The following is a 27,800-nucleotide window of genomic DNA, read 5'->3' as shown; positions in this document are numbered from 1 at the left end:
ATTCATCACCTGTGAACTTATCAGAAATGCAAACATACATGTCCTATGTTGTCTCCTCCACACTCCAAGTCCTATTGAACCAGGAACTCTAGGAGTGTGGCTCAGTCTTCCAGATGATTCCAGTGCACACTGAGGTTGGAAAATTTGATCTTAATTTCTTTCCTTTGTATCTCTGTTGCCTACTCAGGAAATAATGGAAATGGTTCAATCAAATCACACCAAGCTAATTAAGAACATCGGTATCTCAAAAGAAAATCTTGGTAAGAGAGTAAGTGCTAATCCCACAGAAATAAAGTAAAAACTGAAAAAAAAAAAAAAAGGTTCTTTTAGATCCTTGAGGGAAAACATTTTGATGAGATTAGTGAGGGTGTCATCAAACAGTTATGCAATTAATGCTTGATCTACCCCTGAAAGTATCTTAGTGCATTTGATTTGCTATGAAGAATTACTGAGGCTGAATAATTTATAAAGAAAAGAGGTTTATTCTGCTCACAGTTCTTCAGGCCATATAAAAAGTATGCCAGCATCTGCATGTGGTGAGGGCCTGATGGCAAAAAGTGAAGGGGACCCAGCTAGTCATATGGTGAGGGAGGAAGCAAGACAGAGGTCAGGGTGGTGACAGGCTCTGTGTAATAAACAGCCCTCATGGGGGCTTATAGAGTGAGGACCGATTACCACGAGGATGGCACCAAGCCATTTGTAAGGGATCTGCCCCTGTGACCCAAACACCTCCCGTTAGACTCCACCAACATTGTGGATCAAATTTCAATGTAGCCTTAAGGAAGCCAAACAAACCATATCCAAAACATAGCAATATCCCATTTCCAATATCTCATCCATGCAGATCCATTGGAGTGTACCTAACCTATATCATCCCCTCCCAGGTCTCTTTTCTATAGGACAACAAATAATAGATAAATTAATATATGCTTATATACAATTATGTTACTCAACATATGTAGCTTATAATTTTATTGAGGTCTTCTGAAGATGATTCCCCAGTCCTACATGTTGGAAAAATCCAGGTAACGTGGTAGATTGAGAGGTAGAAAGAGAGCTCCCATGAAGCTTGTTCTATCTCCTCATGACTCTCTTTTTCTTCAATGGGAGTTTACACTTGTACCTGAAATATTTACCTGAGAAAACATTAAAGGAAAATCTGATTGCTGTCTTATCTCATTTGAAAGGCAAGTAAATAAGTACTAACTTTACTGTGACATTTACAGGAATGTATATTTTAGCTCAATATAAAGAAAACTTTTCTAAGAACTCAAACTCTCTATCCCAAAAATTCAAGCAGCATACTGTAGATATTAAGAGCACATTCTGTGGAAGCAAAAGGATCTGAGTTCATATTTTGTGACACCTCTTATTTTTTGTTTGACCTTGAACAAAGTAGTAAATGCTCAAAACTTTAGTTGTCTTTAAAAAATGACAATAAGCGGTCTTCTTTATAGGGTCATTGTGATAATTAAGTGTGGTATTTGTTAGTTATTTAACACAGTCCCCAGGACAAATGAGCACTTAGTAAATGGTAGCTATTATTTTCACAGTTTCTAACAGAGGATGAATTACCACCTTACAGTGATGCCAAAGAGAGGGATGAAAAAACTGCTAACGCCTATTTTAAATCTATGAACCTGAGACCCTAGAAAGCCATATATTCTATAACTTTTACATTTAGATGAAGGCTACTTCTAGAAAATAATTAAATGTGAAAAAAATTTCCTCAAAGAAATTTTAAGATGCATTTTGGCTGGCTTATTTTTTCAGGGAGCCATACAACAAATCCTAAATAATCCTTTCAGTGGTCATTTTTTTCCACTCTGAAACTTTTCCACATTTGTGAGATAGTTTCTTTGGGGATATTTTCATCTCTCACATCAAAATTCATATATGGACATGCATCCATGTTAACATGAAGATTATCTCCATCACTTATGTTGAATTCTATGAGGCTCATGGAACACTGGGTTGGCCTCAAATGCTATATTGTCTCCGGAAGAGTGGCCTTTTTCTTTTTCCAGTCTGCTTCAACATAGTTTTCTGGACATAGCTTTCTATTTCCCCGAGTTAAGAGATGGATAAAAGTTTTTATCAATCTGACAAGTTATTTCTTGCCATTATTCAAGACATTTGAGATCTGGAGGGTTTTAACGTGTACACTCTTTGATGGCATTTGAAAAACATCCATTAAGAATCAGCAATATTCTGATAAATCTCAGAGAGGAGCTTTTCTCTGCTATCCTCAGAAAATGTGATTTTAAATGAACAATGAATGCATAAAAGTCCTTTTTTAAGTGGGAAAAACATTCTCCTTTTATCTCATAAACAAAAAGATACATTTTCCAAATGAAACCAAATATGAGACTCTAATACAATTTTAAACTATCACGGTGCCTTTGATTATAAATTTCATGTATTGCTTATGAGTCCTGTGGATGTTTTGGCAAATTTGTGTTAGAGTAAAAGCAGAAATGCGACTCCAAAAAGTGAACCCTTTATATTTGCCACTTTGAATTCCTGGCCAAGTAGATTTACCATTAATAATTTATTTATGTTAGTATTGACTTCATTTGCTTTCACACTGGGTGCGGGCCCTTTGGGAACCTAGAATGCCAATAGAGTGGATTTTTGTCAGAGATTTATGGAGTCAATGATCTTGGGTCCATGGCAACAATCTGACAAATGACTTTGACAGAGGTTAGTGGTCATTCAGTCAGTGTCAGAGACTTTGGAGGCAATTCATTTATGAGAATCAATAATCATAACTCAGGCTGGGGCTTAGTTTGTAATCTACACAGCTTTGTTTATTATCAACCCACTCTGGTAAAAAAATAAAAGAAAATAGAGCCATTGCATGTTCTTTTCTATATAATTTTGCATCAGTATTATAAAGCTTTTACTATACTTGCATTTGCATAAAATTCTAAGGGCAGTATGGAGTCAGAGAAAAAGTGATATGGTTTGGCTGTGTGTCCCCACCCAAATCTCATGTTGAATTTTAATCCTCAATGTTGGAGGAGAGGTCTGGTGGTTTGGTGGCAGGTACTTGGATAATGGAGACAGACTTTCCCCTTGCTGTTCTCATAATAATGAGTCAGTTATCATGAGATCTGGTCATTTAAAAGTGTGTAGCACTTCCCCCTTGACTCTCTTTCTCCTGCCCTGGCCATGTGAAGACATGTCTGCTTCCCTTTTGCCTTCCACCATAATGGTAAATTTCCTGAGGTCTTCCCAGCCGTACTTCCTGCACAGCCTGCACAACTGTGAGTCAATTAAACTTCTTTTCTTCATAAATTGCCTAGTCTCAAGTATGTCTTTATAGTAGTGTGAGAATGGATGAATACAGGAGGAAACAACTTGAATTTGAAACCATAAACACTGGGAAGAAACCTTCTTCTTAATAGCTTTAAAATTTTAGATACAAATTAAAAGGAGTATAGGTTACATCACTGCTTGGAAGCATCAGGGTTTAGAATTCCTCAGATTAAATATTTTGTTAGTCACTTAGAACTAGAATTTTCTTAGACTTTAGACTCTGTAGCAGTGATTATTTTTAAGAATTTTGTATATAACATTTTTATGATACTTTCACTGTTGCAATTTTACAAAAAATGGGGAGCAAAACACAGAATTTAAGTAACTTGTCCAGAGTCTCTAGCTTTTATTGGAGATTCAAATCAAGACAATTGTACTTCAGGGTCCATGTTCTTAACAATTACACATACTGTCCTTAACTATTAAGTATAAAATAACTTATTATATAGAATTATGCAAAAGATAGGGAATAAGCTGTTGTTTATTAATATTATAGTTACCAGGTGTTTCAAATATAACTGTCCCAGAATCCACGCAAGTTAAAATTTGTGTGTAACACCAAACCCATTTTACAGATTAGGGAAATAAATTTCAGAGTGATAAAGCAATTTGCCATATATTCTATGGTTAAGAAGTAGCAGGTCTGAGATTTAACTTTAAATCTTCCTAAACTCAAAAATTAAATTACTTGTATTCTATCACACTGACCTTAATAATCATAAATAATATTTCTACCTGTTAGAAGTTTAACCCCTAAAGTTACCCTTTAGAAGTTTATTTGTTGAATGTACAGATGGTTCTGAAAAATATAGTAAACCTCTAAAGTATATAGCTATGATGAGAAGAAATTGAAATATTCTTTTTGTCTCTCTGTAGTGACTGAAATTTCTTCAGGAATAGTAATTTCCTATTTTATAACATTATAAAATATATACCTTAATTCACCTGAAAGCTCAAATGGATTTTTCAGCATTCAGTAAAGAGAATATGATATATACATAAAATGTCCTCTCCATAAAGTAGCCAACTGATTTCTGTAATTATAGATAATCGTTAGATAACAAAACCTTTATCAGCTACTTTAAGTCATCTTGAAAGAATCTTTGCATTGTTGATGCATAATGCACAAGAGAGTGCTCTCTTGGTAACTGCAAGTATATGTGAAGATACAAACTAGTACAGGTAAGGAGGAAAGATTCAGTTTTCCTACAGAATTCATATTCAATTTGGAGTCTTAAAATAACTGAAATCTGGCTCTTCATGGGGCCATAGTTTCAAACCACATTGAAAGGGCCAAGAGTAATGGATATTTGATATGCAGATATACTACAGCAATTACATTTTTATAAGGTTAATTGGAGTCATATGGGTAGTTTAACACAGCATGGTTTTTAATAATTTTGAATAACCCACTTAACTTGAAAGTCCTCAAATCAAGTCTTAAATTAGAGGACCATTTTAAAAGCACAGATATCTAGGCCCGAATGGTCATGAGAATCTACTCTATTTTATTTTACTAGATTAATGAAAACAATCTGACACTTTGATTGAAGTAGCAATAATAGGATAAGACTAGCCAAAGTAGACAAAACCAGTAGTTCAGATATATAATTTGTGAAGACATAGAAGTAGCTAGCAAATAAGTCTAGGAACATCAAGGTGGGGTGTATTAATGTGGGCTTAAAATAAAATTAGAACCTAGATATAAAAAATAGCTCAGGACTTGTCATTTCTTCTCACAGGGCTCCTGAAAGAAAAATATGCCCAGAAAAACAAAATTACCATTTTACTGTGAGTGGACTTTGCCGTAAATCATCTGTGACTCTTTAATGGACTAGGCAGAGGTAACATAAGATAGAAACAAAGCAAGCCCAAATAGGCCAAAATCAAAGTAGGTGAAAGATCTTTTCAGTGTATATCCTCCACAAATCCCAATCTTACTTCAAACTCTAATTTGAAATAAGTTTAACTTATGTGTACCTTCTTAAAGAACATGAAGAAAAGGTAAATTGTCCCAATGCCAAAGGTGAAGCCCCCACTTGATTTCCTGCCTTGGAGCTTTTCGTAAGTGTTTCCTGTAGGGTCTTCCTTAGCTATGTAGATAGCCCATTACAGTGTCTTCAACTTGAAAAGCTAGGATTAAAACCTTTCTTATGGGGGATGAAGTTGAGGCTAGTTTATGGAAGCAGGGAGCAGGAAAAAAAAAGTTGATTTCCTTCTAAATAGGATAATACCCCTGACTTTACCATGTACCTTTTATTAACCCCTTAGATTTAATAGCAAGCCCCATAGTCAATGAAGAATATGAGAATTTTCTTTTGGGGAGATAATCACAGATAATCAAAAAGGCCTGCCAACAACTTCTCTAAGTCTTGCACTATAAATTTTTTCTTAGATCAATACATTGGAAAAGAAAATAATAAATTGGAAAGTTTACCCTCTCGAGATTTTTTTTGATTTTACTTCTAGAGTGTTTGAAAAAGTTAAAAAAAAAGTACACTGAGTTTATTCAAAATTAATTTTAAGCATAAAATAAAAAAGATATTCTAAATCTTACTCTGAAAGTTTCTGTCACCCATCTAAGATTTCCTGGTGCACACCAGGTGGCAACACAGCTTGAAAATCATGTCAGTCACGTAAATATAACAGCAGTGTGTCAATGCCTTCTAACAGGTAACAAAAGACAATCTTCTGCAGGCAATTTCTATTCCCAAAGAAAATTTGAAGTTCTTGCTATAGTTTGAATGTGTTCCCCAAAGTTCATGTATTGAAAACTTTATACCCAATGTGGCAGTGTTGAGAGGTGAAGTTTAATGGAAGATATTTGGTTCATGGGGTACCACCCTTGAGAATAAATTAATGCTGTTATCATGGGAATGGGTTTCTTATAAATGGATGAATTTGGTTCCCTCTTGCTCTCTTGCCATCTTTTTGCCCTTCCAAAATGTTATGATGATGTAAGAAAGCTCTTGCTAGATGCAGGGCTCTCAAGATTAGACTTCCCAGCCTCCAGAATCATGAGCCAATATATTTCGGTTCATTATAAATTACCCAGTCTGTGGTATTCTGTTATAGCAGCACCTAGTGGATTAGAAAGTTCCAATTTGAAACTTCTCCCTTTATTTTCATTGTTTTTATTTGAATTTTGCTTAATTGTTTGTTACTGATCTAAATGTTTTAACTTTTTTTTTAATTTCCAACATTTATTTTAGGTTCAGGGGTACATGTGCAGGATGTGCAGGTTTGTTGCATAGGTAAACGTGATGTGCCATGCTGGTTTACTGCACAGAACATACCATCACCTAGGTATAAAGTCAAACATCCATTAACTATTCTTCTTAATGCTCTCCCTCCTCCCACCCCCCACACTCTGACAGGCCCTGGTATGTGTTGTTCCCCTCCATGTGTCCATGTGATCACATCATTCAGCTCCCACTCACAAGAGAGAAGAGGCAGTATTTGGTTTTCTGTTCCTGCACTTAATTTGCTGAGGAAAATAGCTTCCAGCTTCATCCACATCCCTGCTAAGGACACGATCTTCATTTTTATGGCTGCATTGTATTCCATTATATATATGTGTATGTGTGTGCATATATATATATATATATATATATACACTTTTTTTTTTTTTCAGAGACGGAGTCTCGCTGTGTCTCCCAGGCTGGAGTGCAGTGGCTCGATCTCGGCTCACAGCAACCTCCGCCTCCCGGATTCAAGCAATTCTCCTGCCTCAGCCTCCCCAGTAGCTGGGACTACATGCACCCGCCACCACACCTGGCTAATTTTTTTTTGTATTTTAGTAGAGACGGAGTTTCACCGTGTTGCCCAGGCTGGTCTCAAACTCCTGAGCTCAGGCAATCTACCCACTTCAGCTTCCCAAAGTGCTAGGATTACAGGCGTGAGCCACCACGCCCGGCCTCACATTTTCTTTATTTAGTCTATCATCGATGGGCATTTAGGTTGATTACATGTCGTTGCTATTGTGAATAATGGTGCAATGAACATACATGTGCATGTATCTTTATTATAGAATGCTTTATATTCCTTTGAGTATATACCCAGTAATGGGATTGCTGGGTCAAATAGTATTTCTGCCTCTAGGTCTTTGAGGAATCGCCATGCTGTCTTCCATAATAGTTGAACTGATTTGCACTCCCACAGAACAGTGTAAAAGCGTTCCTTTTTCTCCACAACCTCACCAGCATCTGTTGCTTTTTGACTTTTTAAAAAGGTATTTTCCACAATTTTTGGGGTACAGGTGGTATTTGGTTACATGAGTAAGTTCTTTAGTAGTGAGTTATGAGATTTTGGTGCCCCCATCACCCAAGCAGTATACACTGCGCTGTATTTGTAGCCTTCTATCCCTTGCCCCCTTTCCACTCTTCCCCACAAGTCCCCAAAGTCAGTTGCATCATTCTTATGCCTTTGTGTTCTCATAGCTTAGCTCCCACATATCAGTGAGAACATACGATGTTTGGTTTTCCATTCCTGCGTTATTTTACTTAGAAAAATAGTCTCCAATCTCATCCAGATCACTGCACATGCTGTTTTTTCATTCATTTTTATGGCTGAGTAGTGTTCCAACATATATATATATACACACACACACACACACACACACAAATATATCATCATAAATAATTATATGTGTGTATGTGTGTGTGTGTGTGTGTGTATATATATATATATCTCACAGTGTATTTATCGTGTCATTGACTGATGGGCATTTGGGTTGTTTCCACGATTTTGCAACTGTGAATCGTGCTGCTATAAACATGTGTGTGAAAGTATCTTTTTTGCTATTTTGAATAATGATTTATTTTCCTCTAGGTAGACACCAAGTAGTGGGATTGCTGGATCAAATGGTAGTTCTGCTTTTAGTTCTTTAAGGAATCTGCACATTGTTTACTGTAGTAGCTGTACTAGTTTACATTCCCACCAGTAGTATAGAAGTGTCCCTTGTTCAACGCATTCATGCCAGCATACACTGTTTTTTGATTTTTTGATTATGGTCATTCTTGCAGGAGTAAGGTGGTATTACATTGTGGTTTTCATTTGCATTTCCCTGATCCTTAGTGATACTGAGCATCTTTTTTCATATTTTTGTTGTCTACTTGTATATCTTCTTTTGGGAATTGTCTAGTAATGTCCTTAGCCCACTTTTTGATGGGATTTTTTTTTTTCTTACTGATTTGTTTGAGTTTGTTGCAGATTCTGAACATTAGCCCTTTGTCAGATGTATAGATTGTGAAGATTTTCTCCCAGTCTGTGAGTGGTCTGTTTACTCTGCTGACTGTTGCTTTGCCTTGCAAAATCTCTTTAATTTAATTAGGTCCCAGCTATTTATCTTTGTTTTTATTGCATTTGCTTTTGGGTCCTTGGTCATGAAATCCTTGCCTAAGTCAATGTCTAGAAAGGTTTCTCCAGTGTTATCTTCTAGAATTTTTATAGTTTCAAGTCTTAGGTTTATGTCCTTAATCCATCTTGAGTTGATTTTTGTATAAGGTCTCCTACATGTGGCTAGCCAATTATCCGAGCACCATTTGTTTAAAAAAAGTGTCGTTTCCCCCACTTTATGTTTTTGTTTGCTTTGTTGAAGATCAGTTGGCTGTAAGTATTTGGGTTTATTTCCAGGTTCTCTATTCTGTTACATTTGTCTGTGTGCCTATTTTTGTACCAGTACCATGCTGTTTTTGTGAGTATGGCCTTATAGTATAGTTTGAAATCAGATAGTGTGGTGCCTCCAGATTTGTTCTTTTTGTGTAGTCTTGCTTTGACTGTGTAGACTCTTTTTTGGTTCCATTTGAATTTTAGAATTTTTTTTTCTAATTCTGTGAAGAATGATGGTGGTATTTTAATGGAGATTGCATTGAATTTGTAGGTTGCTTTGGCAATATGGTCATTTTCACAATATTGAATCTATCCATCCATGAGCATGGGGTGTTTTTCCATTTGTTTGTGTCATCTATGATTTCTTTCAGCAGTGTTTAGTGTTTTGTAGTTTTCCTTGTAGAGGTCTTTCAACTCCTTTGTTAGGCATATTCGTAAGTATTTTTTTTTTTTTGAAGCTGTTATAAAAGGGGTTGAGTTCTTGATTTGATTCTCTGCTTGGTTGCTGTTGGTGTATAGAAGAGCTACTGATTTGTGTACATTGATTTTGTGTCCAGAAAGTTTGGTGAATTCTTTTTTCAGTTCTAGGAGCTTCCTGGAGGAGTCCTTAGGGTTTTCAAGGTAAACAATCATATTGCCAGAATATCTTCCTGATTTAAGCTAGGAGGGTTTTATTTTTCCAGGAATTTATCCATCTTTTCTAGGTTTTCTAGCTTTTGTGCATAAAGGTGTTCATAGTAGCCTTGAATGATCTTTTGTTTTTCAGTGGTGTCAATTGTAATATCTCCTATTTCATTTTTTAGTGTGGTTATTTGGATTTTCTGTCTTCTTTACTTGGTTAATCTTGCCAGTGATCTATCAATTTTATTTATCTTTTCAAAGAACCAGCTTTTTGTTTCATTTATCTTTTGTATTTTTGTGTGTGTGTGTTTCAATTTTATTTAGTTCTGTTCTGACCTTGGTTATTTCCTTTCTTTTCCTGGGTTTGGGTTTGGTTTGTTCTTGTTTCTCTAGTTCCTTGGGGTGTGACCTTAGAGTGTCAGTTTGTGCTCTTTCAGTCTGTTTAATGTAGGCACTTAGAGCAGTGAACTTGTCTCTTAGCACCACGTTTGCTCTATCCCAGAGGTTTTGATAGGTTGTCATTATTGTCATTCACTTCAAATAATTTTTTAATTTTCATCTTGATTTCATTTTTGACCCAATGCACGTTAAGGAACAGGTTATTTAATTTCCCTGTATTTGCATGGTTTTGAAGGCTCCTTTTGGAGTTGATTTCCAGTTTTATTCCACTGTAGTCTGAGAGAGTACTTGATATAATTTCAATTTTCTTCAATTTATTGAGGCTCATTTTATGGCCTATCACATGGTTTATCTTGGAGAAAGTTCCATGGGCTATTGAATGGAATGTGTATTCTGCAGTTGTTGGATGAAATGTTCTGCATATATCTGTTAAGTCCATTTGTTCCAAGGTGTAGTTTAAATCCATTGTTTCTTTGTTGACTTTCTATCTTGATGACTGTCTCATCCTGTCAGTGGAGTATTGAAGTCCCCCACTATTATTGTGTTGCTGTCTGTCTCACTTCTTAGGTCCGTTAGTAATTGTATTATAAATCTGTGAGCACCAGTGTTAGGTAAATATATGTTTAGAATTGTGTTATTTTCCTGTTGAACAAGGCCTTTTACCATTACATAATGTCCCTCTTTGTCTCTTTTAACTGCCGTTGCTTTAAAGTTTGTTTTGTCTGATATAAGAATAGCTATCCCTGCTCACTTTTGGTGTCCATTTACATGAAATGCCTTTGTCCACTCCATTACTTTATGTTTATGTGAGTCCTTATGTGGTAGGTGAGTCTCCTGAGGGCAGCAGATAGTTTAGTTGATTGGTGAGTTCTTATCCATTCTGTGGTTCTGTATATTTTAAGTGGAGAATTTAGGTAATTTACATCCAGTATTAGTATTAAAATATGAGGTACTGTTGCATTCATTGTGCTCTTTGTTGCCCTTGTAGTTCGGTTTTTCAGTTTTTGGTTTTTCATTTGTATTTTAGTTTTATAGGTACTGTGTGATTTATGCTTTAAAGAGGTTCTGTTTTGATGTGTTTCCAGATTTTTTTAAGATTTAGAGCTCCTTTTAGCAGTTTTTGTTCTGGTTGCTTGATAATAGCAAATTCTTTCAGCATTTGTTTGTCGGAAAAAGACTGTCTCTTTTCTTCATATATATGATGCTTAGTTTCGCTAGATACAAAATTCTTGGCTGATAATTGTTTTGTTTGAGGAAGCTGAAGATAGGGCACCAATCCCTTCTAGCTTGTAGGGTTTCTGCTTAGAAATCTGCTGTTAATATGATAGGCTTTCCTTTATAGGTTACCTGGTACTTGTGTCTCACAGCTCTTAAGATTGTTTCCTTCGTCTTAACTTTGGATAGCCTAATGACGATGTGCCCAGGTGAAGATCTTTTTGTGTTGAATTTCCCAGGTGTTCTCTGTGCTTCTTGTGTTTGGATGGCTCTGTCTGTAGCAAGGCTGGGGAAGTTTTCCTTGATTATTCCCCCAAATATGTTTTCCAAACTTTTAGAATTCTCTTCTTCCTTAGGAATGCCAATCATTCTTAGGTTTGTTTATTTAACATAATCCCAGACTTCTTGGAGGCTTTGTTCATATTTTCTTATTCTTTTTTCTTTGTCTTTTTTGGATTCGGTTAATATGAAGACCTTGTCTTTGAGCTCTGAATTTCTTTCTTCTTACTCAATTCTATTGCTGAGACTTTCCAGGACATTTTGCATTTCTAAGAGTGTGTCCAAAGTTTCCTGAATTTTTGATTTTTTTTTTCTTTAAGCTATATATTACCTTGAATATTTCTCCCTTCACTTTTTTATAATAGTTTAGATTTCCTTGTATTGGACTTTGCCTTTCTCTGGTCCCTTCCTATTTACCTTAATAACTAGCCTTCAGAATTCTTTTTCAGGTAAATCAGGGATTTCTTCTTGGTTTGGATCCATTGCTGGAGAACTAGTGTAATTGTGTAATTTTGCGTGGGGGGTGATGATGAATCTTGTTTTGTCATATTTCCAGGGTTGGTTTTCTGGTTCCTTCTCATTTGGGTAGGCTCTGTCAGAGGGTAGGTCTAGTGCTGAAGGCTATTGTTCATATTCTTTTGTCCCACGGGGTAGTCCCTTGATGTAGTACTCTCCTCCTCTTCCTTTGGATGTGGCTTCCTGTGAGCCACACTGCAATGATTGTTGTCACTCTTCTGGGTCTAGCGGTCCTGCAATCCTACTGGGCTCCAGGCTGGTCCTGGGGGTTGTCACCACAGAGTCCTTTGATGTGAACTGTCCATAAATCTCATTGCCTGTTCCAGTGAAGGTGGTGAGGGGTGCAATGGACTCCGTGAGGGTTCTTAGCTTTGGTGGTTTAATGTTCCGTTTGTGCTAGTTTGGTGGTCTAATGTTCTTTTTTGCTGGTTGGCCTCCTGCCAGGAGGTGGCGCTTTCCAGAGAGCATCAGCTGTGGTATTACAGGGGAGAACTGGTGGCTGGCAGGGCCCTAGAACTCTCAAGATTATATGCCCTTTGTCTTCTGCTACCAGGGTGAGTAGGGAAAGACTATCAATAGGACAGGGCTATGTGTGTCTGAGCTCAGACTGTCCTTGGGCGGGTCTTGCTGCGGCTGCTGTGAGAGATGGGGGTGAGATTCCCATGTCACTGGAGTTGTGTACCTAGGAGGATTATGGCTGCCTCTGCTGAGTCATGCAGGTTGTCAGGAAAATGGAGGGGAGCGGCAGTCACAGTCCTCACCTAGCTCCCATGCAAACCAAAGGGCCAGTCTCATTCCCACCTGCCTGCCCCAACAGCCCTCAGACTATTTCCAGGTGGAGAGCAATATGTGTTTGAAAACCTGTCCCAGGCTCTCCACCTCCTGTCTGTGAAAGAAAAGCTCTTAGTACTTTCTCTGCCTGTGAAGTCTGCACACCAGATTAGCACCCTCCCCCAGGTTCTCACCAGGACACTTACCACCCCAAATTGTTAGCAAGTTCAGCTACAGATTTGTTTCTCCCTGTTTAGTTTTACCCCCTGCTCCTCTCCGGATGGATCCCTGTGGTGCCAGGCAGGAATGACCTGCTAGGGAACCCAGCAAGCTCCCAGGGCCTTTCTGTGCTTCCTCTACCCCTGTATTTCACTCAGCTTTCCAAATTGACTCAGTTCCAGGTAAAGTTGGAAACTTCTCCCCCAACAAACCTTCAGCTTCTCCATTTGCACTGAGTGTTTGGGAGAGGAGGGTCTCCCTTTCCCATTTCCACAGTTGAGGCACTCAGAGTTTTGCGGGAGGTGGAGGGAGGGTCTCCTGTGTACTGCAGGAGCAGTCTGCTTCCTTCAGAGGGTCTGTGGGTCCTCTCAGGATTGCTGGTCTATTTTTTGACTTTTTAATAATAACAGTTCTGACTGGCATGAGATGATATCTCATTGTGGTTTTGATTTGCATTTCTCTAATGATTGGTGAGGCTGAGCTTTTTTTTCATATGTTTGTTGGCTGCATGTATGGCTTCTTTTGAGAACAGTTTGGTCATGTCCTTTGCCCACTTTTTAATGTGGTTGTTTGTTGTTTCCTTTTAAATTTGTTTAAGTTCCTTGTAGATGCTAGATATTATACCTTTGTCGGAGGGATAGATTGCAAAAGTTTTCTCCTTTTCTGTGGGTTATATTTTTACTCTGCTGATAGCTTCTTTTGCTGTGCAGAAGCTCCTTAGTTTAATTATATCCCATTTGGCAATTTGTGCTTTTGTTGTGATTGCTTTTGAGTTCTTTGTCATGAAATCTTTGCCCATGCTTATGCCCTGAATGGTATTGCCTAGGTTGTCTTCCAGGGTTTTTATATTTGTGTTTTACGTTTAACTCTTCAATCCATCTTAAGTTTATTTCTTATATGTGGTATAAGGAAGGGGTCTAGTTTCAACTTTCTACATATGACCAGCCAGTTATCCCAGTACCATTAATTAAATAGGGAATTCTTTCCCCATTGCTTGTTTTTGTGTGGTATGTTGAAGATCAGATGGTTTTAAGTGTATGGTCTTATTTCTGGGTTCTCTAGTCTGTTCCATTGATCTGTGTTTGTTCTTGTAGCAATACCATGCTGTTTTGGTTATTGTAGCCTCATATTTTGTAGTCAGGTAGCATGATGCCTCCAGCTTTGTTCTGTTTGCTTAGGATTGTCTTAGCTATTCAGGCTCTTTTTTGGTTCCATATGAATATTAAAATAGTTTTTTGTAATTCTGTGAAGAATGTCAATGGTAGCTTAACGGGAATAGCATTGAATCTATAAACTGCTTTGGGCAGTATGGCCATATTCATAATACTGTTTTTTCTACCCATTAGTATGGACTGTTTTTCCATCTGTTTGTGTCCTCTCTGATTTCCTTGAGCAGCAGTTGTAGTTCTCCTTAAAGAGATCCTTCACTTCCCTCATTAGCTGTATTGCTAGGTATTTTATTCTCTTTTTAGCAGTTGTGGAGTTCATTCATGATTTGGGTCTCTGCTTGTCTGCTGTTGGTGTATAATAATGCTTGTGATTTATGCATATTGTTTGCATACTGAGACTTTGCTGAAGTTGCTTATCAGCTTGAGAAACTTTTGGGCTGAGACAATGGGGTTTTCTAAATATAGGAGCATGTCATCTGCAAACAAAGATAGCTTGACTTCCTCTCTTTGTATCTGAATACACTTCATTTCTTTTGCTTGCCTCATTGCCCTGGCCAGAGATTCCAATACTATGTTGAATAGGAGTGGTGAGAGAGGGCATCCTTGTCTTGTGCTCATTTTCAAGCAGAACGCTTACAGCTTTTTCCCATTCAGTATGATATTGGCTGTGTGTTTGTTATATGTGGCTCTTATTGTTTTGAGGTATGTTCCTTCAATACTTAATTTATTGAGAATTTTTAAGAGATGTTGAATTTTATTGAAGGCCTTTTCTGTGTCTATTGAGATAATCATGTGGTGTCTGTCTTTAGTTCTGTCTATGTGATGAATCACTTCTATTGATGTGCATATGTTGAACCAACCTTGCATCCCTGGGATGCAGCCTACTTGGTCGTAGTGAATAAGCTTTTTGATGTGCTGCTGAATTCAGTTTGCCAGTATTTTGCTGATTTTTGCATTGATGTTCATCAAGGATATTGGCCTGTAGTTTTCTTTATTTGTTGTATCTCTGCCAGGTTTTTGTATCAGAATAATGCTGGCTTCATAGAATGAGCTAGAGAGGATCCCCACCTTTTCAGTATTTTGGAATAGTTTCAGTTGAGTGGGACCAGCTCTTCTTTGTACCTCTGGTAGAATCAGCTGTGAATCTATCTGGTCCTAGGCTTTTTTTTTAGTTGGTAGGCTATTTATTACAGCTTCAATTTCAGAACTCATTATTGGTCTGTTGATGGATGTAATTTCTTCCTGGTTTAGTCTTAGGAGGGTGTATGTGTCCAGGAATTTATTCATTTAGATTGTCTAGTTTATGTGTATAGAGGCTTTTATAATATTCTCTAATAATTTTCTAGTTTATGTGCATAGAGGTGTTTATAGTATTATCTGATAAGTGTTTGTACTTCTGGGGGGGCAGTGGTGATATCTTCCTTATCATTTCTAATTGTGTTTATATGAATCTTCTCTCTTTTCTTCCTTAGTAGTCTATCTGGCAGTCCAGAAAAATTGAGGTTGAAAAAGTGTCCCTCCCTTACTGGCCAGATGGTTTTAATCTGTAGTTGCAGCCTGGATTATCTGTCACTAAAACAGGTGGAGCTTCTCCTGCATTTCCAAAGCTGTGCACCACCACTAAATTATTAATTGATTTAGTATTTCTAAAGATCCGTGTAGTCAATAAATTCATTAAGGAATCCAAATACCAATTGTACATTAATAAAATTTAGAAAAAAACAAGTTTTCATAACAGTTTAAAACCAAGGGACCAATTTTCTCTACCTTACTCTTCAATCAAAAGTAGTGTTCCCAGAACTGTAACATAAAGATATATACTGATTTGCTAACCATAACCCATAGCAAAGAATTAACATTATGGATAACAGGAGTAAATGGAAAAGGAAAACAAAGTTATAGGAAGGAAAGATATGTTTCTTGATTTTGTTCTCTAGTTTGTATTACTTGATACTGGCGATCCACAACCAACAACTGGTTATCTTGAGTTGCAATCAATTATGACAACACGCTTCACATTTTCTGGAGGAAACAACTTTCATTTATAAATGAGTTTCTCTGCCAGAAATTGGAACCCAAAACACCTCTGGCTTTTTGCATATTGAGACATTTGCACTACAGGCTTCTAGATGTTCCCTTTTAGTTTCATTTTTCTCCCCTACCCCAACCTTAGCAATTTCAGTGAGGCTTTTTCTGTGAAGAAGCTGAGCATAGGCCCAAGTTTCACAACATCTTAGATATTCACTGTGTGTGACCTGAAACAAATTATGAAAACTTTCTTAACTCCAGTTCCCTCATCTATGAAAAGATCATAATAATAACACACTATCTCACATGGCAATGTTAAGGATTTAATGAGATAATGTAAGTAACATGCCTTGTGCAATGCCTGACACAAAATAGGTACAGGGCTTTTTTTTTTTTTTTTTTTGAGATGGAGTCTCACTGTGTCGCCCAGGCTGGAGTGCAGTGGCCGGATGTCAGCTCACTGCAAGCTCTCCCTCCTGGGTTTATGCCATTCTCCTGCTTCAGCCTCCCGCAGGGCATGTTTTTAATAGGTCACTGTCCAAACAAATATCCTGATCTTGAGGGTCTTCTGCTCTTCTCCTTTATGCTTCTTCATTTAGCAGAAGGTAATGAGGCCCTAGGGAGAGAGGATCACACACATGATAAAATATGGAAAAGAGATTAGGTGAATTTAGGAATTATAAAGACATCAAATGTGCAGCACCATAAAAGGTCATCAAGAACTGTGTCATAGCTATATACATTATGCAATGATTTTCTTTTATGAAATGGTCACAAATTCACATGGTTCTCCAAGGCCTACCATTTGATTACACATTGTCCCAGTAAATTTTGTACTCCTCTATGCTTTGTTTACCCTAGTAAGATTGGAAGCTATTTCAAAATAGGATCTTAGCATCTTGACTTCTTTAATATTTTGTACCTTCAATATGTAATATAGTACAGGACACTTAATCTTCATTTGTTTGTTGGTTAAGTAATGGAGAAATTAGATATGATTGTGTTGTTCCTCTATCAACTATGAACTTGTAGACAAAATCTTGTGGAGAGACAAGACACAAAAAATATAAGAAATGGTGAATTCAATGAAACATGTATAATTATGGATTTAGAGTAACACTGACATTATAATCCTCTTTATTCACACTTTTAACCCAATTTGGAGTTGTTCTTCAGATATTGTTATAGTATCATAATTTTATCTAAAATAAAACATCAAAAATGATTGGGCATCCAATTTTTATGAATATTCTAAGTCAAAATGATAAGTCTATTTTCAATGTCTTGACCACAGGCAAGACGAACAATGAAATCCATAGTTGATTAAGGCAATGTTTATGAAATCGTATCTATCAGATCAAGTGTGCTCACTTCTTGGTGATGAAAGTACATTATAATGTTTAACAATTCTGTCTTCTTTTGCTTGTGATTCTATGAGTGCGACTATTTGCATATGACATTTACTTTTTATTACATGAAACTCTTGTATTTTAGTTTTGTCTGTTATTATTCACAAAGAAGGGAAAAATTGGTGTTTGTATAGTATAGCTGGAGTCCAATACTTCAATTTTGTTTCAGCTAAATAAACAGTTCCGTTTATAAAGATTCTTTGGTTCACCTTCAGTGATTCTTCCCTTGGCAGAGTGCTGCTGTCACACTATTTCCACATGTTCTCAGGCAAAGAGAACACAGTTCAACTTCCATGCCACTGGGTCACTGGTTTGGGGGAAAAGTCAACACATGTTAGGTGAACTCTGCACATTCAGCCCTGGAGAACAGAATGAACCACACTTGGTCTCTTTTCAGAAAGCAGTGGAGGAGATAGAGAGGGAATCAGACTTATAAATATCCAACTGTCCTCATAGAGGACAAAGGAGATGATTATAAAAAGATTTATAAATAAGAAGCACTCAATTAAAATCTTGTGACTGCAGGGGAAATTAAACATGGGGTCTTAGGGCTAAATGCAGTTTTCCTGCCACTGCTATTTAACCTCTGTTTTATTAAAATACTGTTTTATTTCATAGTTAATAAATTATAGTTATATCTTTAACTAATATGGAACATTTTTATTAAGCATTATTATAAAATAATAATTTAGAACAATTATAATGATATGTGGTCTTTACTAAGTACTTTCTATCTACAAATGATTGTGCTAAGGACTTTATAGTACTTGTTTAATTCATTTACATATAAAATATGTAATACAACTGAATATGATGATAAGAATAGTTGGAAAATATTGTGAACAGAGTAGATGGAGTGGAATTTAGAAAATTATACATGGAGAAAAGATGGATCAAAACAGAAAGTGATTTTTTTGGCCATCCCAGAAGAAGAAAACAAATATCAACCCCCAATAAAGTAAATGTGTGCTCCTCCCTGTCAAGGACCTGGAGAAGTCTGGCAGTGTGTGTGGTTCCACTAAATAGTAACTCCTACCTCCCAGGAAGGTGAGGGTGGGAGTGGGCTATTGTGATCACAGCTCAAATAATGCACAGAAGGATGAAGATCCATTCTAAGGGATAAATCATTTTCAAACCACAGGTAGAGCTGAGATGATTTTTCCAGCTGTTTCTGAGACTGTGCATACCCATAGACTCTGGGTAGAGCTAGGAAACTGAAAAAAAACAGCAACACGTGTGCCCACCAAGTTCCTTCTTCTGGCCCAGAAAAAAAGAATAAATGTCAATGGTTGCAGATGAGGTGGGTGCACTTTGAAGACTAAGGTCACTCAGGAATCCTAAATATTTATATGCACTCTACACATTTAATGTTTAATATATGCAGGTAATCTATATTTTGTTAATTATATTTTTTAATATTGCATCATCATAACAGTGCTCAAAACAACTTTCGATATTCTCAGAAGTGCTGAGAAAAGAAAATAGATCTCCAGTAAGATTCTACAAAGCTAATGATCAGGAGAATTCACAAAAATGACCTCGGTTAAGATGCTATATATATAATATAAACACTTTTTTAGAAGACACTTGCATATAGTCTACTTCTAGATAACCCAACTGACTGTCCTTATTTTTTAAAAAAACACTTAAGTACTTGAAGATTAAGACAAGCAAATCTAGTCTATGATGTATAGCTTTTAGTTCATACTCTTGAACTATCAATTTGTCTTCTAGAGACACATTTATTCTTTATAATAAGGCAGTCTTAGAATCAGAGAACTCTAATCTCAATTGGAGTCCCCCTGATGAATATATAGACTATGAAATAGTCTAAGCACCTAATAATGATTTCTAACATCTGAAAGAAAATAGTTTCAATGCACAATAGAATATGATGGTTTTATGAAACAACTATGAAATCAGATATTTTGCAATAAAATAAGAAGAATATTAAAAAATAATTTTTAGGACTATTATCCTATGTCACAATGTAAAACCTTGTTTAGAAAGCTAATGTAGAGATTTCTAAATATGAAAAGTTGGAATAGTATCTTCTTTCCTGTCTTTCCCACTAAGTACATCCAAAATCCCTGGACTTTATATATATTACAGACTTAAGAAGATTGTGAAATATAGAGCAAAGGAAGATAGTCTAGGGATCTTAGAATTAGGAATGAAGTAGTGCATTTCCTGTGTTTTGCTTTTGCATTATCTATGCCAGATTTGATTCTGCAGAACCCAGCAACCCAGAAACACCAACAAGCACAAACAAAATAAACCCCAAGAAAAACCCATTCTCTCTATCCTAAGGACCAGGAAAGGGGTAGCTTAACAATACAGAAAATTTTTACGCAGTAGTCACTCTATGAAAGCAATACATCACAGGAAAAACCATGACCCCACTCTCACCCCCCACTGACAAAGGCTGAATCTGCAACCTACATGTCCACTCTTTCCATGGTGAAATGAGGTACCTCTTTACCCCACTTCCACCCGGCCAGTGTGGTATCAGAGAAAGCTAAATGGAGAGCCCAGAGTTTTACCCCAATAGGACAGTAAAGAATCCTTTCCCTGGCCTCCTGGAGTATCAGTGGAGACCACATGGGAGAGCCTGGACTTCCACTCCCATTGAGGATAAAGAAATACATACCTCCTCCTGCTAGGGTAATATCAAAGGAGATATAATGGAGAGTCAGAATTTTTATCACCACTAATAATTAACTAGAACAGCCTCTCATCCTTTCAAACATATACCCTAACATGTCAGTAGAGGCCACATGGCTAAGAGTAGCAGAAACAAGACACCCTTGCTTTCCCAGTCATGATCGTGTCAGCAGATGTCTACTGGAGAGCTTCAACTATCATCTCTGCCAAGCAGTAGGAAGAAACTCCTTGGGTGTAAACAGATAGGGAGTGAGTAACCTGGATTTCTACTAACACTAGCAGTACTGTTACTCCCATGGGAATAGTGGCAGAAGAGGCCTGTTAAAATAGATTTAAATAAAATGCATAGCTTCATAATATAATAGCAAAAACATATAAATTTCTATTAAAAATCACTTGCCATACCAAGAACCCGAAAAATCTTAACTTCAAGGAGAAAAGATAATCCACAAATGCCAATAGCTAGATGATGCAGATGTTAAAAATATCTGGCAAGGACTTTAAAAGCAGTGATCATAAAAATGCTTCTATGAGCAACTATGAACTCGTTTGAAACAAAATATGGAAAGTAAAGGGAGAGGATATAAAAAGCAAAATGGAAATTTAAAGTTAAAAGTGTAGTAACCAAATTGAAAACCCTCTAGATGGGCTCAAAAGCAGAATGAAAAGAAAAAAGAAAGGAATTTGTGAATTTGAACATAGAATAATAGAAATCACCCAATATAGACAATAATGAGAAATTGAACATAGTTAAAATTCAAGGATGTGAGGGATTGTAGCAAAAGATTCAACATTTGTGTCATTGGAGTCCTAAAAGGAAGGGGTATTGAATTTATGATTTTAAGACTTTTTAAAAAAGAAGGTCTCCAGGACCACATGGTTTCACTGAAGAATTCTACCAAAGTTTTAAAGAATAGTTGATATAAATCTGTTTCAGAAAATAAGAAACAACTTTTCCCAACTCATTTTGTGAAGCTGATACTACTTTGATATCAAACCACAGAAAGGCAATATGAAAAAGGAAACTAAAGACTAATATTCTTCATGAATGTAGACATAGAAATTCTTCATAAAATGTTAGAAAATAGAATTCTGCAATATGTTAGAAAATTATGAACCACGGTCAAATGAGCTTTATTTCAGAGATGCAAGACTGATTTTAAAATCAATATAATTCACTATATAATAGGTTAAGAAGAAAAATCAGAATAAAAATGATAATATACATTGGTGCAAAAAAGTTATTTGACAAAATTCAACATCTTTTATGGTATAATCTCCCAGAATAATGTGGAATTTATTCAGCTTGTTGAATAACATCTGCAAAAAACCTTCAGCTAACCTCATACCTATTAATGAAAGACCGAATGCCTTTTCTCCTAAGATTAGGAACTGGTTACTACTCTTACCCAACATGGTACTAGAAATTCTAGACGACAAATTAACACATAAAAAAGGAAATAAATGGGATATAAATCAGAAAGAAAGAAATAAAACAGTCTCTATCTACAGATGACATAAATTTACATAGTAAATCCCAAGGAAACTATGAAAAACTCATAAAGTAAGTGAGTACAATAAAATCACAGGATACAAGTTTAACAAAAAACACAACTGTATTTCTATATAAGCTCAATGAACAAGCACATATACATCTAAATTAGAAATGCAGTATCATTTATAATCACTCAAAAAAGGAAATACTTTGATGTAAATCTAACAAAACGTACATGACTTGTAAGTTAAACTGCACAATACTGAAGAAGACATTAAAGAAATTGAGGTGGGCGGATCATGAGGTCAGGAGATCGAGACCATCCTGGCTAAAACAGTGAAACCCCATCTCTACTAAAAATACAAAAAAGTAGCCGGGCGCGGTGGCGGGCGCCTGTAGTCCCAGCTACTCTGGAGGCTGAGGCAGGAGAATGGTGTGAACCCGGGAGGCGGAGCTTGCAGTGAGCCAAGATCGCGCCACTGCACTCCAGACTGGGCGACAGAGTGAGACTCTGTCTCAAATAATAATAATAATAATGAATAAATAAATCAAGAAAAATGCCATGCCCATGGATTGGAAGACTCCACATAGGAAAGATGTAATTTTCCTCTGCATTAATGTAATTCTTATGAAAATTCCAGCAATATTTTGTATAGATATAGAAATGTCATTAAAAAGTTTACATGAAAAGACAAAGGGTCTAAAATAGCTAAAATAATTTTTAAATGGAAGAATAAAATGGGAGAAATCAGTCTACAAAATTCCAAGTCTCAGATTCATATCATCTGCAAACAGAGATAGTTTGACGTTTTCGCTTTCTATTTGGATGTCTTGTCTTTCTTTCTTCTGCCTGATTGCTCTGGCCAGGACTTCCAGTACTATTCTGAATGAGAGTGGCAAAGGAGGGCATCCTTCTCTAGCTCTAGTTTTCAAAGGGAATGTGTCCAGATTTTGGCCATTCATTATGATGTTCACTGTGAGTTTGTCATAGATGGCTCTTACTGTTTTGAAGTATGTTTCTTCAGTGCCTAGTTTATTGAGTATTTTTAACATTAAGGGATGTTGAATTTGATCAAAATCCTTTTCTGCATCTATTGAGATAATCATATGGTTTTTGTTTGGTAGTTCTGTTTATGTAATGCATCATATTTATTGATTGGTATATGTTGAACCAACCTTGCATCCCAGGGTTAAAACCTTCATGATCATGGTGGATTAGCTTCGTGGTGTTCTGCTCGATTCAGTTTTGCTAATATTTCATAAAGGATTTTTGCATCCATGTTCATTATGGATATTGGCCTGGATTTTCTTTTTGTTGTTGTTGTGTCTTTGCCAGATTTTGGTATTAGGATGATGCTGACCTCACAGAATGAATTGGGTAGGAGTTCCTAATCTCTACCCACCCAAAAGCTCTTTGGTCTGATTAACAACCTTAGAAAAATTTCAGAATACAGAATCAATGTACAAAACTTAGTAGCATTCATATACACCAACAACATCCAAGCTGAGAGCCAAATAAGAAATACAACAATTGTCACAAAAAATGCCCAGGTATATAGCTAACCAGGGAGGTGAAAAATCTCTACAGTGAGAATTACAAAACACTGCTTATAGAAATCAGAAATGACAAACAAATGTGAAAACGTTCCATGATAATGGATAGAAAGAACTAATATTGTCAAAATGGACATATTGCCCAAAGAAATTTATAGATTCAAAGCTATTTCTTTCAAACTACTAATGACATTCTTCCTAGAATTAGAGAAAACTGTTTTAAAATTCATATGGAACCAAAAAAGAACCCAAATAGCCAAGTCAATGCTAAGTAAATGGAAGAATGCTGGAGACATCACACTACCCAACTTCAAACTATGCTACAAGGCTACAGCAAGCAAAACAGCATGTTACTGGTACAAAAAAACACACAGACCAATGAAACAGTATAGAGAGCCCAGAAATGATGCTTCACACCTACAATAATTTGATCTTCAACAAAACTGATAAAAACAAGCAATGGCTAAAGGACTCTATTCAATAAATGGTGCTGGAATAACTGGCTAACCATACGCAGATAATTGAAACTGGACCCCATCCTTATACCATATACAAAACCAACTCAAGATGGATTGAAGAGTTAAATGTAAAACATAAAACCATAAAAACTCTGGAAGATAACCTAGGAAATGCCATTCTGTACATAAGACCTGCAAATATTTCATGATGAAGATATCAAAAACAATTGCAACAAAAACAAAAATTGACAAATGAGACCTAATAAATCTAAAGGCTTCTGAACAGCAAAAGAAATTAACAACAGAGTAAACAGATCATGTACAGAATGGGAGAAAATATTCACAAACTATACATCTGATAAAGGTCTAATATACAGAATCTATATGGAACTTGAAAACATTTACAAGCAAAAAACACACAACCCTATCAAAAAGTGGGCAAAAGACATGAACAGACACATTTCAAAAGAAGAGATACATGTGGCCAACAAGCATGTGAAAGAAGTACTCAACATAAACTAATCATTAGAGAAATGTATATCCAAACAACAATGAGATACTATCTTACACCAGTCAAGATGGCTATTATTAAAAAGTCAAAAAATAACATACAGACCAGGTTGCAGAGAAAAGGGAATGCTGATACAATGCTAATAGGAATGTAAATTAGCTCAGCCACTGTAGAAATTGGTGTGGCAATTTCTCAAAGAAAACAGAATTACCATTCAACCCCTCAAGGCCATTATTGGGTATATACCCAAAGGAATATAAATCATTCTACCATAAAGATACATGTATACATATGTTCGCTGCAGCACTACTCACAATGGCAAAGATGTGGAATCATTCTAAATGTCCATCAGTGGTAGGCTGGATGAAGAAAGTGTGGCACACAGGAATACTGCACAGCCACAAAAAAGAACAAGATCACGTCCTCTGCAGCAACATGGATGGAGTTGGGGGTTATTATTCTAAGCAAATTAACACAGAAACAGAAAATCAAGTACAACATATTCTCACTTATAAGTGAGAGCTAAATGATGAGAACACATGGATACAAAGAGGGGGAAAAAAAGACACTGGGGACTACTAGAGAGTAGAGAGAGGGAGATGTGAAAATCTGCAGAGCTCAAGATCATTGTGAAGGTTTTTGAGGTAGATCTAGAGCAAACTGTTAGAAATGGAAATCAGTCTGTAACTATTAGCATAAGAATTGCTTTCATTAAATTGCTTATAAGGCCAAAGTTAATGGTCCATGGCAGTTTCTTTTATATGAATACAGAGTTAACCTTTGTTAAATTAAAACAATAATTATAGCAGTCATTGCAAGTTTTACCACATTTTCTTTACACATTTGATATGGTTTGAATATATGTGCCTGCCCAAATCTCATGTCGAACTGTAATCCCCAGTGTTAGAGCAGGGGTCTGGTAGGAGGTGATTGGATTATGGGTGAACTTCCCCCTTGCTGTTCTCATAATAGTGAATGAGTTTTCATGAGATCTGGTTGCTTAAAAGTGAGTAGCACCTCCCCCTTTGCTCTCTTCTTCCTTCTCCGGTCATGTAAGATCTCACTCTTTCCACTTCGCCTTCACCATAACTGTAAGTTTCCTGAGACCTTCCCATCCATGCTTCATGTGCATCCTGCAAAACTGTGAATCTCTCTTTTTTTTTTTTTTAAATAAATTACCCAATCTCAGGTAGTTCCTTATAGCAATGTGAGAATGGACTAATACACCATTCTTCCATCGATGGACATTTAGATTGTCATACAGTATAGATGAACCTTGAGGACATCATGCTTATTGAAATACGCCAATCACAGAAGCACAAATACTGCATGATTCCACTTACACAAGGTATCTCACCTAGTCAAACATAGAAACACAAAGTAGAACGGTGGTTTCCAGGAGCTAGTGAGAGGGGAAAATGGGAAGTTGCTCTTCAATAGATATAGAGTTCCAGTTATGAAAGATGAAAAAGTTCTAGAGACACGCTATACAACATTGTGCTTATAGATAGCAACCCTGTACTGTATACTTAAAAATTTGTGAAAAGAGTTGATCTCACAGTGTTTTTTCAATACAATAAAAAGTTAAATTACCACTGGAAATATTTTTCTATATCAGTGCTCTTTCAACAACGGTCCACAAATTGTGCTAACAATAAACTCTTTGTTATGGGGTTTGTGTCAATATAAAGAGCTTAATCACAATTCACAATGGCACTAAGCATTCTCTTTCACATATCTGACAGGTTCTTGGTAGCAAGACTTTATTGATGAAGATAGCAATGCATTAAATTACATTTTTGATCAAGCTTCTTATCTCTTAGTGTAAGTGTAATGAGCAGTTTGGGAAACAGCTACTTTGAGTATGTGGTTACTTTTATTCTTTGTGAGTCATTTCAAAAATAATCAAAACAGAAATTGCAAATAGAAAGGCAGAATGACTTCCTCATGTGTGCATACACACACACACACACACACACACACACACGATCTCAGGAAGCTCTACCTTCTGGCAGGCACTTTGATTGCTGAGATATGGACTATAATGGTATGTTCAAAAGAGTTCAAAGAAAAATCTCAAAATCAAGAGATTAGTGCCTTTCTTTGGTTTTGTTTGATATCCAGAAAAACAGATTGTGAAATTTGTTTTCTGACATCAAAGAAAGAGTCCACTTTCAGTCATTTCTTTTGTATTCTATTCAGTGGAAAGTACGGCCAAGCCAGGACTTACTATTCAATGACCAAGTTAATGCAATAACTAATAACCCGACATGGCTCAAAAATTGAGTACATTTTTTGGAAAAATGTTTTGGTTGACAGGCAGTAATACAGCTGCACACCTTAAGTTTCTGGAAATGGTGTCAGTAGAAGTAATTAACTCTTTCCAAATCTGTGAAGTAACTTCTTGTGACATCTTCAAATATTCCACATTGAAAGCAAAATGGTATAGGTCATACTGTTTTTACAACTCAAATCTTCTCTTTATATGGCCTGAGGCAAACATCAGAGTGCCTCATAGCGTATGTTCAATGCATACCGGTTGAATTGAGATACTTTAGTGTTATGGAAATAGCTTAGGCCTGGGAACATGAATATTAGTTTCTAGGCCTAGATCTAATGGACTTAGTGGTGTGACCTGAGTAAGTCATTAATTGAGTTTACACTTTGATTTCCACTTACTGAAAATTCAGGTTAGAGGAACAACATAGTACATTACTTTTAAAGGCATTTACTTGTCTTGCTTAATAAACACCATTAACCAATTTCCAAACTCTTACAATAATTTCTTTACTAGTCTTTAGTCAGGAAATTGTAGATATACATATAAATTTCACATCTACTGATCGCGCCAGGTAAATCTTCTTAAAGGATTTATTTGATCATTTCACTTTTTATTATTAAAATTGAACAAGAAAACACAAGTTCACTACCATTCTCTAAATAAAGCTCAAAATGTTGACTTTCAGTTTGGCTTTACAAAATCCCCATTAACCATTAACAGCCATTATTCTCAGTCTTTTATTTCATTCTGCTGTGAAATTAGTATTTATTCTAGCCCAACAGTGTCCTGCTCTTTACCATACCTGGCTAAGCTCTGCTGCTGTGTTATTGGCTTATAATATTCCTTTAACCTAGAAGTCTCCTCCTTTTTTCTTTTGTAACCCTTGCTTTGCCAACAATAGTTCACGTTTATTGAGTGCTCACTAGTACCAGCAAATACACTAAAACTTTTACAGAATCTTCTTGTTTTTAATTTGCACAACTCTCTCAAATAGGCAATATTATTAGGTCCATTTTCCTGATAAGAAAACTGAGATATAGAGGGGTTAAATAAATGTTCCAATGTCAGGCAGACAGTATAGTAGCAACATGGGAAATGAGATAAAAGTCCATTTTATAGGAATTAAAAATACATCTTATAGGTATTAAATATACATTTTATAGGAAGCATAGAGTTCTCAACAGGAGACCAAAGGAAAGTCATTAAGGTGGCTTCAAAGGTTATAATAATTATCTCTACTTTAAAAATAATTAAAATTTTAAAAATAACTTTTATGTTCT

The sequence above is a fragment of the Trachypithecus francoisi genome, unplaced genomic scaffold (genome assembly GCF_009764315.1).
Source record: "Trachypithecus francoisi isolate TF-2019V2 unplaced genomic scaffold, Tfra_2.0 Lachesis_group15, whole genome shotgun sequence".
NCBI lineage: Eukaryota > Metazoa > Chordata > Mammalia > Primates > Cercopithecidae > Trachypithecus > Trachypithecus francoisi.
The sequence above is the reverse complement of the archived record's forward strand: the minus strand, read 5'-3'. Positions refer to the sequence as shown.